Here is a 15,721-nt window from a genome sequence, read left to right as displayed (position 1 = left end):
ACCATCTCATACCAGTCAGAATGGCTATTATAAAAAGTCAAAAAAACAGATGCTGGCAACATTGTGGAGAAAAGGGAAAGCTTATATGCTGTTAGTGGGAATGTAAATTAGACCAATCCACTGAGGAAGCAGTCTGGAGATTCCTCAAAACTTAAAACAAAGCTACCATTTGACTGAGCAATCCCATTACTGGGTATACACTCAAAACAAAATAAATCATTCTGCCAAAAACACATGTACACTCAGACGTCCACTGCATCAGTATTCACAATAGCAAAGACATGGAATCCACACAGGCAACCATCAGTAGGAAACAGGACAAAGAAAATGTGGTACATATACACCATGAAATACTGTATGCCATAAAAAAGAATAAAATCATATTCTTTGCAGCAACACAGATGGAGCTGGAGGCCATCTAAGGAAATGATTGCAGAAACAGAAAACCAAATACCACATGTTCTCACTTAAAAATGGAAGCTAAGCATTGAGCACGTATGGACATAATATGAGACACAATAGACACTGTGGACTACTAGATGGTGGAGGGAGGGAGGTTAGGTTAAAAAAGACTACCTATCAGGCACTATGCTCACTACCAGGGTGACGGGATCCATACTTCAAACCTCAGCATCACGCAATAGTCCATTGTAACAAATCTGCCCATGTACCTCCTATATCTAAATTGCAAGTTGAAATTTTTTAAGAAAGAAAAAGCCCTATACAATAAAAATACATATTTGGTTTGAGATAAGTCAAATATTTTCCGGTATGTTAGTTAATTTAGAAAAATATTTCACTGATTAAGCCATTCAAATATTATTTTAGTTTTACATGTGACATAAAAAAGGGAATCTGATGTGTGTATGTATCTGAAATATTTATTCAATTTCCTCTCGTGGTTTATTAAATTTTTCATCATTTTCCACGTGTTTAAAATGCCACCTGCACACTATACATATGGCATACATATTAATATTTTTCTAAAATGTATCTTAGGTTCCAGTGACCTATCTATTCTCTAACTAATGTCATAATCTGGCAAGGCCAGATTATGTACTTAGCTCAAATCTGGCTAAGTGGGAGGGCGTGTATCAAAAGGCTAAGACCAGGTAGGAAAGCAGGAAGCAAAGTTGTAAACATCATCAGACATTCGGGAGCTGGTCGGAGGGTGTGTGTGTCTGAACTCAGCCTCTGCCCTCCCTTGCAGGCTGCAACAGTCTCAAACTGTGCCAGTGGGTTCTCCAGAGCTACGGGTAAATGTGGTTTTGCCCTACACTCAAAACCCACTTGATATGTCTCTCTCTTTCTGCTATCTCCTGGGTCATTTCTGTATCTCTGCTCAGACCTTTGAGTAGCTGTTTGGCTGCACTGAGTTCCCCATTTGGCCTTTGCTCCATAGATGTCCCCTTTGAATAATCTGTAGGTCTATGTGACCTCCATCTGGTACCCTCTTACCCAATATCCCATTTCAGGAGGAAAACCATATAGGTAATAGCATATAAAAAATGTTAAACAACAGAAAATCCTTTCTTAAAAAGATACTACTGATTGGGGTATGGGGAGGTTGGTGAATGAGAGATGGTAATTTCTATAGGGAGGGCAGAGAAAGCAGTTACCTCCTGCAATTCTGCCCAGGACAACAGGACAAGAGATGGTATCACTCACTGATTTAGAAAATGCATAAGAAAGAATCAGCCTCATACTTAAGGATCATAAGTTCAGTTTTGTGTATGTTAAGATGGAATTGCCTTTTGGTGATTCCCTAAAAGGCAGTTAAATACGTGAAGCTGTAGAAAGAGAGCTGGGAGTAAAGAACATATTAGTGGTAGTTGAACCCATAGCAATGGATGAAATCACTTAGATAAATCTCATGGAATAAGAAGAGGGGAAAGGCATATATGGAAATCTAACTTTGCAAGTGTGGGCAAAGGAAAGGGAGCATAATAAAGTGTCTGACAAGCAGTGGTCGAAAACTCAGGAGTAGGATAGCAAATACTATCATAAAAGCCAACCAAGAAGAGAGTACTCAGAAGGAGGGAGTGATAAACAACATCAAATGCAAATAGCATGTAAACTGCCATGTGTTCATCAGAATAGGCCACTGGAAACTTCCATCGGTGACATGGGAGAAAGGGCTTTCTGCAAAATTACTCAGCCAGAAAGCTGGATTAAACGGGAAATGATGAAAGGAGGCATTACAGGCTATTCTTTAGATTAGATTGCCCGCATTAGTAGGTTAAAAGGTTGAGGGGGAGAATGTTTATCATTAAAAAATAAAAAAGATGTTGTTTGTATATTGAGTAGCATAATCTATCAATGAAGCAGAGATTGAAGATGTGGAAGAAAGTGAGTATCATGAGAGAAGCTATTCTCCCAGGAAGTCCAGATGAGACACACAGAGAACAGGGGTTGGAAGTGACCCAAAGACGAAATGAAGGATGGCAGCTCCTCTCAGACCTGAGGAATGATTTGGTGTTGATGAATGGAACAATGGTAGCATCTTAAAGAAGAAGGATTTGATCTTTAGCAATATGGAGTGAGAGAAAAAATGTTTTATCAGTCCTAAACCAAAAATAAGTTACAGTGATGAGAAGTATGTCGTTAACAGACTTATTCATTTCTTCAAGTCACATTGATTATCTACCACGTACTAGACACTACTATTTAGACATAACAATTAAAATCTAGCCTATAAATTAATGAGAAATTAATTATGAAAAATAACATTTTAAAATAATAAGTCTTTGGTGTGATGAGTGTTACCAAAAAAGTAGTATGAGAAATCAGGTTTGATGACTTTTTTTATAATTTTTTTATTGAAAAATAAAAGTTGTATATATTTATCATGTACCACATGATGTTTTAAAATATATACACATTTTATAATGGCTACATTGAACTAAAATAATTCCGATACTACTCTTTCATATTGTTACCACAAGGAGGAGAGTTGGAGCTGAATGCTTGGCTATTTGCACTGAACTCTGTGCGTCCAGTCCTCAAGTACAACATACAGTCACAGGCAGAGTGAGACATCTGAAATCATAGAAATGTCTGAAATAGTTGCTGGCCCAAAACTACTTTGATGAGAGAACAGATGGGTGACAGCCTGGAGTTTCTATAAGCAGTTAGGAAAAATAGTCAATGTTAGCAAACAACATCCATAGTAACAAGCCTGAAACCACCAAGAGAATATTTTTCATTACTGATGTGTAAACATTTGCCAAAGTTATGACGAGCAGAAGCTGCTTCTCCTAACCTCGTGGTGCCCACTCCGCTGAGTGTCTTTCCGAAAGCATTTCACTGAGCTCATGGTACCTGTAAAACATCTTGTCCAGGGAGCCTTACCTTATCAAAGAGTATGCAACACTTTATCTAATGGGGTGTGCTTCTAGGACATGTGTCCCCAGACGTATAGGCTTCTTCCTTTCGGGTTCCTGAGGGAGACAACAGAAAAAACAAAATATTAGTGGATTCATAAGAATTAGTACAAAAGCCCCGAAAAACAAAAATTGATTTTGTTTCCAAGGTAGGATTTCAGAAAAGAATAATAAGCAATTATTTCTGTTTGTAATGATATTTATGTGAATTCCCCTTCTACCGGTTTTCTACTGATACTGGAACAAAGTACTACAGAGCTCGTGACACAAACCACCAGGAATATATTATCTTCCAGTACTGTAAGTCGGAAGCCCAACAAGGATCTCCTGGGCTAAAATAATGAATTAGTTGGACTGTGTTCCCTTCTAGGGGCTTTAGGGTGGGTCGATTTTCTTGCGTTTTCCAGTTTCTGGAGGCCAACAACTTCCTTGGCTCAAGGCCTCTTTCCTCCATCTTCAAAGACAGGAACGTTGTATCTCTCTGTCATTCTCACATCAGCACGTCTCCTTCTGACTCTGTCCTCTGACTCCTTCTTACACCTTTAAGGACCCTTGTGAGTCCACTGGGTAGGACCCTCTCCCTAACTCAACGTCATTAAGTTTAATTACATCTGAAAGGCCTTCTGTCATGTAGGGTAACATATTCACAAGTTCTAGGGTCCTGCCTACCGTGGCCCCATTGCTTAATTAAAAAGTTGATAACACATAAAATGGAAAAAATACAAAAATAACTTAGTCAGTCTCAATTATTTTAACACGTATGTTAAAAGTAGATTTTTATCAGCGGGATGAATCCAAGCTGTATATTGTACGTGGCCTTTCAGTAATCTTCTACTGGAATAACAACGATGGAAGCTAAAAAGCACACAAAAAGATGGTGTAGGAAATGGTCAGTGCACAAGACCAGAAACTATATACCGGTGTAGTGGTATTGGCCTTTTTATGTGCTGTGAAAACTAGGAAAAGTCATAATTTTAAAGGTCTTTTAAATAAGGAAAGCGGGGTATATTAGGCATCATTATTGGCGTATACATAGATACTTTGTAAATATAATTTCTCACTCTGCCCACTCAAAACATTATAAAAATCACATGAGAAATCTCCATGTGAAAGTTCTTTGTAAATTGTAAAACACCATATAATTATGAGGGATTTTTACAAGTTTTTGAAAGCTTTTCACATGTATTAATTATCATTGATTCAAAGAGAGTTACGATGTACGTAGGACAATTGTTATCATTCTCTTTTCAATTACACAGCAATTGAGACTGACAGGATGTTTGTTGTCCCAAGCCAAAACGGTAACAGATTTGAGATTCCAGTGCTCTGTCAACGGGATTCTTTGCCCTCACCTCCTGGGTATGCACTCCTACATCCGCTTCTAAATTAAGGGATTAAACACTCAGGAAAAAAGCACACAATATAATTTCAGTCTATGATTGAAAGCTTGGCCTCTAACAAAATGACGACTTGAAGAATCATGAGAAAGAAAGAGACTGCCAATGTGAGCAGAGGAAACTTGTCAAGAGTGACTTGACAGGAAAGAAAAAATTTTAGATGTAATTAATTTCAAAGATTTATAATCAGCCTATGGGTTCGCAGAGGAGTAGACAGTAATCCTGACAATTTGAAGTTAGATTTAGTGTTTGCTTTTGTGTAGTGTTAGAAAAAATTGTGTAGAATGTAGAACTATGCCAATATAGTGATATCTGTTGTACAATGAAGAAAAATTCCCACATGTCATCACAGAAGTATAAGATACTCAATAATAATTAGTGACTAATTATCAGAGAAATGCAAATCAAAATCACAATGGTATATCACCTTACTCCCATTCAGACGAATACTACCAAAATAAATAAATAAAATCACAAGCATTGACAAGAATGTGGAGAAATCGGGACTCTTGTGCACTGTGGGGATTGTAAAATGGTGCAACAGCTATGGAAAGTGAAGTATTAAGGATTTACCTAAAAAGACTCAGTTATTCCAAAGTAATCATTTAAAATCAAATGGGGGGTGTATTTTAAATAGATTAAACTGAAGGGAGACAGTTGAAACTGGAAAAAACTGTAATATTGTTCACTGAAAATTCTAAATTATTCAGCTATCTGTTTAAACATTGGCTCAAAAGCTACGGTGGTTTTTCAAAAAATTGAATATATGATCTAGCAATATCACTTCTGAATATATACCCAAAAGAATTAAAAACAGGGTCCTGAGGTCTTTCACACCTACGTTCATAGCTGTACTATTCACAACAGCCAAAAGGTGGAAGCAACCTAAATGTTCATCAGCAGATGCGTGGATAAACAAAATGTGGTATAGGCACACAGTGTGATACTATGCAACCTTAAAAACGAAGGAAATTATTTCACATGCTATGACATAAATGAACCTCGAAGACTCTGTGCTAAATGAAATAAGTCACTTACAAAAAGGCAAATACTGTATGATTCCACTTATACAAGGTATTTAAAGTAGCAAAATTTATTGAAACACAAGATAGAATAGTGGTTACCAGGGTTGGGGAGAGTTGAAAAGTGGGAGTTGTTGTTCAATGATTATAAAGTTTTACTTTGGCAAGATTATTCATGTGAATATACTTAACATTACTGAACTACACACTTTAAAAAGACCTCAAATAGCCACGGCAATCCTAAGCAAAAATAACAAAGCTGGAGGCATCACATTACCAGACTTCAAACTATACTACAAGGCTACAGTAACTAAAACAGCATGATACTGGTACAAAAACAGACACATAGACCAATAGAACCAAATAGATAATCCAGAAATAAGACCAGACATCTAAATCATCTGACCTTTGACAAATATGACAGAAACAAGCAATGGGGAAAAGACTTATTCAATAAATGGTGCTGGGATAACTGGCTAGCCATATGTAGAAGACTGAAACTGGATTCCTTCTTTACAACATACACAAAAATCAACTCAAAATGGATTAATGCCTTAAATATAAAACCCAGAACTATAAAAACCCTGGAAAATAACCTAGGAAATACCATTCTGGACATAGGAAGTGGCAAAGATTTCATGACAAAAACACCAAAAGCAATTGCAACAAAGCACAAATTAACAAATGGGATCTAATTAAACTAAAGAGCTTCTTCTTCACAGTATAAAAAACTATCGGCCAGGCACGGTGGCTCACACCTGTAATCCCAACACTTTGGGAGGCCGAGGCAGGCAGATCATGAGGTCAAGAGATCAAGACCATCCTGGCCAACATAGTGAAACCCTGTCTCTACTAAAAATACAAAAATTAGCTGGGTGTGGTGGCACATGCCTGTAGTCCCAGCTACTCCAGAGGCTGAGGCAGGAGAGTGTCCAGAGTGACACTCCAGGCCGCTGTGTGGATGCAAGGACCCACTCTCCTCCTGCTGCAGACATAGAAAGGGTCCTCCTCATAGGCACAGCCACCAACCTGGAGAAGTAAAGGAGAGTGAGGCTGGGCACGGTGGCTCACACCTGTAATTTCAGCACTTTGGGAGGCCAAGGCGGGCTGTGTCTCTATAAAAACTACCAGAAAAATTAGCCAGGTGTGGTGACACATGCCTGTAATCCCAGCTACTCCAGAGGTTGAGGCACGAGAATCACTTAAACCCAAGAAGCGGAGGTTGCAGTGAGCCAAGGTCACACCATTGCACTCCAGCCTGGGTGACAGAGTAAGACTCTGTCTCAAACAAAGAAACAAACAAACAAACAAACAAAAAGAGTGAGAGAAGTGAGAGAAAAGTAGAGTATTGAAGATTTATCTGAGAAGACTCAGTTGTTCCAAAACAATCCTTTAATATCTAATAGGGAGTTGTATTTTAAATACACCCCATGTTAAACTGAAGGGAGACAGTTGAGACTGAAATATTATTAACTAGAAATTCTAAATTATGCAGCTATCTGCTGAAACATTGGCAAGAGCAGGCCCATAATAGAGAATAACAAAACTGTATGTTCTGTGGATACCTAAGTTGGAGTGCATGTTAAATGGGTATTCTCTGTCTCCATTTTGACTGAGACCCCAAGATAGTAACTGTCAATGCTACTCGTATTGCAGAACAATCGTGAATCCATCAAAGCAGACCTTGGCAAGGAGGTGGCTGGGAATAATTTGAGGACCCTTAGAAGACCACTTGCCTCCATTCTTTTAGAAATATTGGAGAGGAAATTAGAAAGGTTTTTTGTGGGAAAGATATTGGTATGCTGCTGTTCCACTACTTGACCTCCAGGACTTTTCTGAGGGACAAAGATGCCTGCTAGGGATTCACTTTACATCTGTGTCAGGAGATGATGGGTCTGTGTTAGTCTGTTTTATGCTGCTGTAATAGAGTACAAAAGACTGGATAATTTATGATGAACAGAAGTTTATGTGGTTCATGGTTCTGGAGGCTGGAAGTCCAAGAGCATGATGCCGGCATCTGATAAGGGCCTTCATGCTGCATTATGTCATAACGGAAAGTGGAACGGCAAAAGAGGTCAAGAGCAAGGCAAGAGAAGGCTGAACTTGCTTTTATAACAAGCCTACTCTCTTAATAATGAACCCACTTCCACGACAATGGTGTTAGTCCATTTATGAGGGCTCTGCCCTCTTAAAGGTCTCATGTCTCAAAACTGTTGCACTGGCAAATAAGTTTCCAACACATTCAGACCAAAGAAGAGTCCTCAGATCCACCCAGAGTCCAGAGGTGCCCACTGTGGAGTGGGCAGATCGGTCTCATTTAACCCCTTGTTGTGACTTGCTGGCACCTGTTCCTAGAGCCCATGGCTCTGACCATTTGACATGCATTTGAAGTCCTTACCAGTAGTGTCCTCTTTATTGTGATTCCAGATGTGGCAGACAGAAACAGATAGAAAGTGTGCCAGTTTGGGGTTCATCTCAGATGCTACCCAGGAAGACTACCCAGAAGGACTTGTCAAGGGAAGGGTGAGTCAGTAGCTTCCTAGGAGCTGAGGGAGGAGACAGAAATGGTTGAGCTAAAGAGATACAACCCTGCATTTCTAGCACCACAACCAGAACGGAAGCAATACTTGACTTCCTGAATGTTCAAGGGCATATGCTCTATGTGACACCAGGGGTAAAAAGAGGGTGCAACTGTTGAAATTCAACAATCACTGGAGTTGAGCATCATGGCTTACTCAGTTCCTGGGGAGGAGAGGTGTGCTCACCTGCTAGGCTTGCATTGCAACAACTAGCATTTCCTGTTCTCTCTGCCCACTAAGACAGAGCTAGAAGAAGAAGGGAAAACTGCTGCATTCAGAAAGTGGAAACATTTATGGAAGCAGAGATTTTACTATGTCCCCCAAAGAAAAAATTGGTAGACTGAAAATAGCTGCCAATGTCCGCCATGTGAATTAGCATGAACCACCCCAATTAAATAGAGAAATATTTCAATAGTGATTCCAAACATACATACCACATTGAATGTGTTCATATGAATTTTAAGTAGTCTGCTCTCCAGAAAGCACTAAGGGCTGCTTCGTACAGCACAAGAAATGGCCCTGAATGCCAAAAAGTTCTTTCAAAAACCACGAAACTACTTGATATACAGTTTATCTGAAAAAGATTTCCACAAGGCATAAACTGAATTCCTTAAACACACTGCCAATAGATGAAGAAAACAGTGGTTAATAAATGCGGCATTCCTTTCTATAAAAGTATATCCAAAAGGAAAAAGTTGAAATTAAAGATGTTATATTAAAATATGCCATTATAAGTTGAAACATTTTTGTATAAATTTAAAAAATTATCATATTCAGAGAAAGAAGTATGTGAGAAATTATCCATAAAGTGGCTGATATGGCATTCTGAATTTTAAAATTGGGTATAAAGAAAACAAGTTATTTTAACTTCAAAATGACTGTTCTTAAAATTAAGCCCACCTTATACACAGAAGACTTGGAAATTTAGGGCCCATCAACAAAAAGGGAAAAGTAGATTTATTCAATCAGTCCATTGGTTGCATTTGATTATTTTACAAAAATTTAAAAATCATTAAGAATTGAGGTTGTCTTTTTAAAAAATCATTCCTGAAATGTGTGTAGAATTGTGATGCTATCATGCTACCTAACTTCAAACTATACTACAAGGCTACAGTAACCAAAACAACATGGTACTAGTACCAAAACAAATATATAGACCAATGGAACAGAACAGAGGCCTCAGAAATGACACCACACATCTACAACCATCTGATCTTTGACAAACCTGACAAAAACAAGGAATGGGGAAAGGAGTCCCTATTTAATAAATGGTGCTGGGAAAACCGGGTAACCATATGTAGAAAGCTGAAACTGGATCCCTTCCTTACACTTATACAAAAATTAATTCAAGATGGATTAAAGACTTAAATGTAAGACCTAAAACTATAAAATCCCTGGAAGAAAACCTAGGCAATACCATTCAGGACATAGGCATGGGCAAAGACTAAAACACCAAAAGCAATGGCAACAAAAGCCAAAATAGACAAATGGGATCTAATTAATCTAAAGGGCTTCTGCACAGCAAAAGAAACTACCATCAGAGTGAACAGGCAACCTACAAAATGGGAGAAAATTTTTGCAATCTACCCATCTGACAAAGGACTAATATCCAGAATCTACAAAGAACTTAAACAAATTTACAAGAAAAAAACAAACAACCCCATCAAAAAGTGGGCAAAGGATATGAACAGACACTTCTCAAAAGAAGACATTTATGCAGCCAACAGACACATGAAAAAATGCTCATCATCACTGGCCATCAGAGAAATGCAAATCAAAACCACAATGAGATACCATCTCACACCAGTTAGAATGGCAATCATTAAAAAGTCAGGAAACACCAGGTGCTGGAGAGGATGTGGAGAAACAGGAACACTTCTACACTGTTTGTGGGACTGTAAACTAGTTCAACCATTGTGGAAGACAGTGTGGCGATTCCTTAGGGATCTAGAACTAGAAATACCATTTGACCCAGCGATCCCATTACTGGGTATATACCCAAAGGATTATAAATCACGCTACTATAAAGACACATGCACACATATTTTATTCTGGCACTATTCACAATAGCAAAGACTTGGAATGAACCCAAATGTCCATCAATGACAGACTGGATTAAGAAAATGTGGCACATATACACCATGGAATACTATGCAGCCATAAAAAAGGATGAGTTCATGTCCTTTGCAGGGACATGGATGAAGCTGGAAGCCATCATTCTGAGCAAACTATCACAAGGACAGAAAACCAAACACCGCACATTCTCAATCATTGGTGGGAATTGAACAATGAGAACACTTGGACACAGGGCGGGGAACATCACACATGGGGGCCTGTCATGGGGTGGGGGGCTGAGGGAGGGATAGCATTAGGAGATATACCTAATGTAAATGATGAGTTGATGGGTGCAGCACACCAACATGGCACATGTATACCTATGTAACAAACCTGCATGTTGTGCACATGTACCCTTGAACTGAAAGTGTAATAAAATATAATATAATATAATATAATATAATATAATATAATATAATAAAAAAGAACTGTGGGATACTAAAAGAACTTCCAGGTGTGGTTCCAGCCTCACTCTTCCATGCATGCCGGCACCACACAACAGAGTTTCCATCTAGTGCAGATTTGTTTACAACAATGCTTTCTTGGGGACTGCAGATGCGTTTGTCTTTTATGGACTTCTGGAATGCCAATGTGGACAGGTTCCTTCCAGGACTGTGAATGTGCAGGAGTCCATTGTCATGGTGATATCATTCAGATAACTGTCTGGAGACTTGAAAGAACCATACCAGAGTCTCAGCAAATACTTAGCAGACACTGCCTTGGTCATTTTGAAGTCCCAAGGGTAACCTGAAATACAATTCAACACTCACATCCTCTCCCGTCTCCAAAAATAAGGATACAACTCTTGGCATGCAAAAGAAACAAATATTTAGAGGCCCTAAAGAAAGTCTGTAGTGAGCATGAGTTCTGGAAAGTTCATAGACAAAGCCCAACACCAGCAGGATACTGTGGAGCAGACCAGCTGGGAGATTCCAGAGTGATTTCACAGCAAACCTTCAATACATCTAGAAGCACGCCGATGATCAAATTCTCCTGTATGAAGAGTTTTATCATCTATTACCTAGAAAGCAAGCCATGCATTTACATAATAATACAGTCCTCTCAGACTGGGATCACTGTGGAAGTATGTTGGACGATATTCAAGTTCTCTGAACTGGGTATGCATTGAAAGCTGTAGGACATTTCATTTAAAATTTAAAAAGTATAAAAGTATAATTTTCTAAGAACCGTGGATTGGAAGAGTTACTTTCCTTCCACAGTAACTTATCTTGGCCAAAGGAAACCTTCAGCTTGGCAGGACCCGTGGTATCACAGATCCATGCCCTTTGGCATAAATATCTAAAATGTTTTGACTACCTTTGGAAACAAAAAAAGCTGTGAAGGCAAGATGGAGTGGAGAAGAGGAAAGAATTGAGGAGAGATTCTGCTCTTACTATTTTTAAAATCTTGGTTGATTGCTTTCTTTGATTTTGTTTTGTTTTAAAGTAACTTCGCAATAAGTAATAGAAGAAAAAGTATATAACTTAGGACAAAAGAAATAAAAATGATATTTAAAATAAAATTTTGATCAGAAGCAGATTTCCCCTCTTAGTACCAACCTATATTGCATATTTTTCATATTTTAAACATGGAAAATAAGTATACTTTATCTAATAATTATACTTACTAATAACTGTCTTCTGTCAAACAGAAAAAGATGTCAGTAAAATGCATTCTTCAGTGTTACTGTGAATAGCTGGAGAAAAATATTTTTAATACAACAATATTTCCTAGTTTCATAATTTAAAAAATATTGGCCGAGTGCAGTGGCTCACGCCTGTAATCCCAGCACTTTGGGAGGCCAAGGTGGGTGGAGGCGGGCAGATCACGAGGTCAGGAGATCGAGACCATCCCGGCTAACACGGTGAAACTCTGTCTCTACTAAAAATACAAAAATTTGCCAGGCGTGGTGGTAGGTGCCTGTAGTCCCAGCTACTCGGGAGGCTGAGGCAGGAGAATGGCATGAACCCGGGAGGCGGAGCTTGCAGTGAGCCGAGATTGCACCACTGCACTCCAGCCTGGGCGACAGAGCGAGACTCTGTCTAAAAAAAAAAAAAAAAAATTGACAGTAGTCTTGAGCACTAAATAAATGTGACTGATAATATTTCGGAGAATAAACATAAGTAACTTTACTAAAAATTAAAAATTCATACAAAAGTTATCTTGTTCACATAATTTTTCATTCAAAAAACTGATGAGTAAAACATAACTTTGCTCTTGAACTGCAATTTTTCAAAATATTTAACCAACAAAAATCAAGACTTTCATTTTATAAACTTAGAAACAAAATCAGCACACCCCAAATTAGTGATGAGACTACAACTTCTGTTACTTATTGCATAAGATTATACTCAGATATCAAGACACATGTAAAGTTCCACCATAATGAACATAATGGATTAGGAGACACAGCATTCTTATGGCATAATGCACTAAATTTCACAATGTAAACCCAAATTATATTTCAGATTCTGTCTCTAATAAGTCACATGGGATAAGCACTTCACTACTCTTACTTAAAGAATTTATTATCTCTTCTTCAGCAACCCAATCCCAGAGTCATACTTTGGGTAATTTCATCACCTACTTTGCCTTGCCTCTTATTACTCTCCTTCTAACTTCCATATTTCCAGTTGTTCTCCATGAATCCACTAAGTCCTCCAACCTCTTGCCTCCCTCCATTTTCTCCTAAGCTTTCAAGCCCTATTGTGTTCACTTGTTTCTGCACTCAGCCAGGACCAACAATCTATGTATTATTTCATCCAAGCACACCCAAGAACCCTCGATATCCTTAGTCCTTCCCTATACTACTCCTGAAAATTTCCAGTCCTGGAGCCAGTAAAGTGTAGTTAAAAATGGAGAGTTTTTTGTTTCACTTAGGCCAGGTTTATATCTGCCTCACCATTCAGCAGAGTACTTTTCTGCCACAATTGTCATTGATTCCCCATAGAGTGGTGACAATAATGTATAGATTGCAAGAGCTGTTGCAGAAATGAACCATGTGAGCTTGGGCTACATTCTCCAGTGTCTGATACGACAGCTGCTTAATCAAGAATAGCACTTTTCTACTTCTTTTTAAAATTCTCAGCCTGGGCACGGTGGCTGACACCTGTAATCCCAGCACTTTGGGAGGCCGAGGAGGGTGGATCACCAGGTCAGGAATTCAAGACCAGCCTGGCCAAGATGGTGAAACCCCAACTCTACTAAAAATACCAAAAAATTAGGCAGGCATGGTGGTGGGCACCTGTAGTCCCAGCTCCTCAGGAGGCTGAGGTGGGGAATTGCTTGAACCTGGGAGGTGGAGGTTGCAGTGAGCCGAGATTGCGCCATTGCACTCCAGCCTGGGCGACAGAGCGAGACTCTGTCTCAAACAAACAAACAAAAATTCTCCAAACACTAAGCACAAGAGGAGGAAGGCACACACCCTGTGGCTAACAGTGCTATGACAAAGGCATTGTTTCCAGAGCTGCATTCTTGACATTGCGCACGCAAGAGGATGTTTATTTGATTAGTTACCTTCTTTTCTGATTATCTTCAGCTATCTTATCAAAGCTTTTCCTTCTCTAGTACCTTACCCTCTGTCAGTGCTCTGTAAGTCTCAGCAGCTGTGGTTGACATACATTTTATAAAGATGACCAGGACAACCTTCAAAGCATCATAATATCTTCCTGCAACCAGCCCTAGCCATCGATGAATACTACAACCTTCCACTGCTGGTGTCTTCTGAAGCTGCAGGAAAGTGTCCATGTTAAGGGATCTGTGTTTATTGAGAAATACATTTTCTTTCTCTTATAATGATTGTCGTGCTTCCTATTTTTTCCATCAAAATAGTTGAATGTTTGTAATATTAGGAGTTAGGAATTTTACAACTGAAGTTTAGATGTTGTTTGGATAGTTCTACAGTATTTACAGGGTCCATGGTAGGAATGAATACAGCCCAGCAGTGAGGCCTACATTTATGTACATAAGGTTTATTTTTGTGTATTGAAAACACAGAACACTGTGTACATTTCTGGTCCTTAAAATACCATTTTCAAACACATAAGTACATTGAAACTCAAGGTATAATTTTGATTATAGCCAAAACATTTGAGTGTTTGGTTCTCTTATGTGCATGCATCATTACATACCAACTGGACACATTATGCAGAACGGGGACTGCACATACAGCCTGGGGGCTGCCCATGGTCTTCTGACATGCTACCTTCTGTTATTCTACTCATTTCACGACTCTAGACGCTAATGACTCTCTAAATGCCCTTTTGAGGAATGATTGATCAAAATGAAAATGGCAGCCCCCATTCCCAGCTGCATGGGGTGATAGAAGCATGTACGGCCAAAGTAACAGGGCTAGGAGGAAAAGTTCTGTGCTGCCTTCTGGAATTTGACCCTATTTGAACTTTACTCATGTTTTACATACCAGGGGCTTCTCCACCATTGAAAAAGAAGAAAAGAAAGCTAAAAGATGACTTCATGTGGAAAAACAGAAAAGCAGACACTTCTTGGGTCTGGATTGTGACCTGGCACCTGATTTCTTCTTTGATTATTGAGAAGCTCAGCATGTACCAGTCCACAAGCAGCAGATAAACTGGAACAATACATGAAGCGAGTGGAGCCAATTAACCAGCACATACTATGTGTTTCTGCTACTGTGGCCACATGCTGGGCTATCCTCTAATCACAAAAAGATCAAGGCCACCATCATTAAGTAAGTACATCTCTAAGGTCTTTTTGGAAGCCAATTCAAATATCTATTTATGAAGATAAACTATCATAAATGATGTGATTATATTTCTGCTTGGAGTCTGTACAAATTGTAATAATCTAAATATATTTATAGCTTCCTGAAAGAATAAAATATTACTATTTATATCCTGTCTCTGATATCCCCTATGTAGACAAAAAGAGTAAAAACAGGTGAGAGAACTGATTTTAAAATACTGTAGGAATCACTGTGAAAAATATCTGACAAATGCAAGGACATCTGGGCCAAACTGAAGAAGCACAAAGCACAGAAACCTTACCTTTTAGACCCCGAACATGGCATCAACGTCCCTGAGACCTCCAGGGACCTGAGAACCCAGAGAAGAATATCCTAATTAGAAGAGAGACTCAGGGGTGTGATGACGCCGTGGGAGAAATGGAGAACACTGCTCTGGAGTACCCCATTCTGAGAGAGAAAGAGGGGGCATCCGGATTTAAGGGCGACTCCGCAGGTTATTACA

At 38.9% G+C, this 15,721-nt stretch overlaps 1 long non-coding RNA gene across 2 annotated transcripts in view; it reads right to left on the bottom strand.

Annotated features, from left to right (window-relative positions):
- Positions 1–15,721, bottom strand: part of LOC134736542 (uncharacterized) — an 81,607-nt gene that overhangs the window by 47,061 nt on the left and 18,825 nt on the right. For both annotated transcript variants that reach the window (XR_010120638.1, XR_010120639.1), the window contains exon 3: positions 3,352–3,440. This is a non-coding gene — a long non-coding RNA (uncharacterized lncRNA). The remainder of the gene's footprint in view (positions 1–3,351; positions 3,441–15,721) is intronic.

This window comes from Symphalangus syndactylus, chromosome 4 (genome assembly GCF_028878055.3).
Source record: "Symphalangus syndactylus isolate Jambi chromosome 4, NHGRI_mSymSyn1-v2.1_pri, whole genome shotgun sequence".
In the NCBI taxonomy this organism is placed as follows: Eukaryota; Metazoa; Chordata; class Mammalia; order Primates; family Hylobatidae; genus Symphalangus; species Symphalangus syndactylus.
The sequence above is the reverse complement of the archived record's forward strand: the minus strand, read 5'-3'. Positions and strand labels throughout refer to the sequence as shown.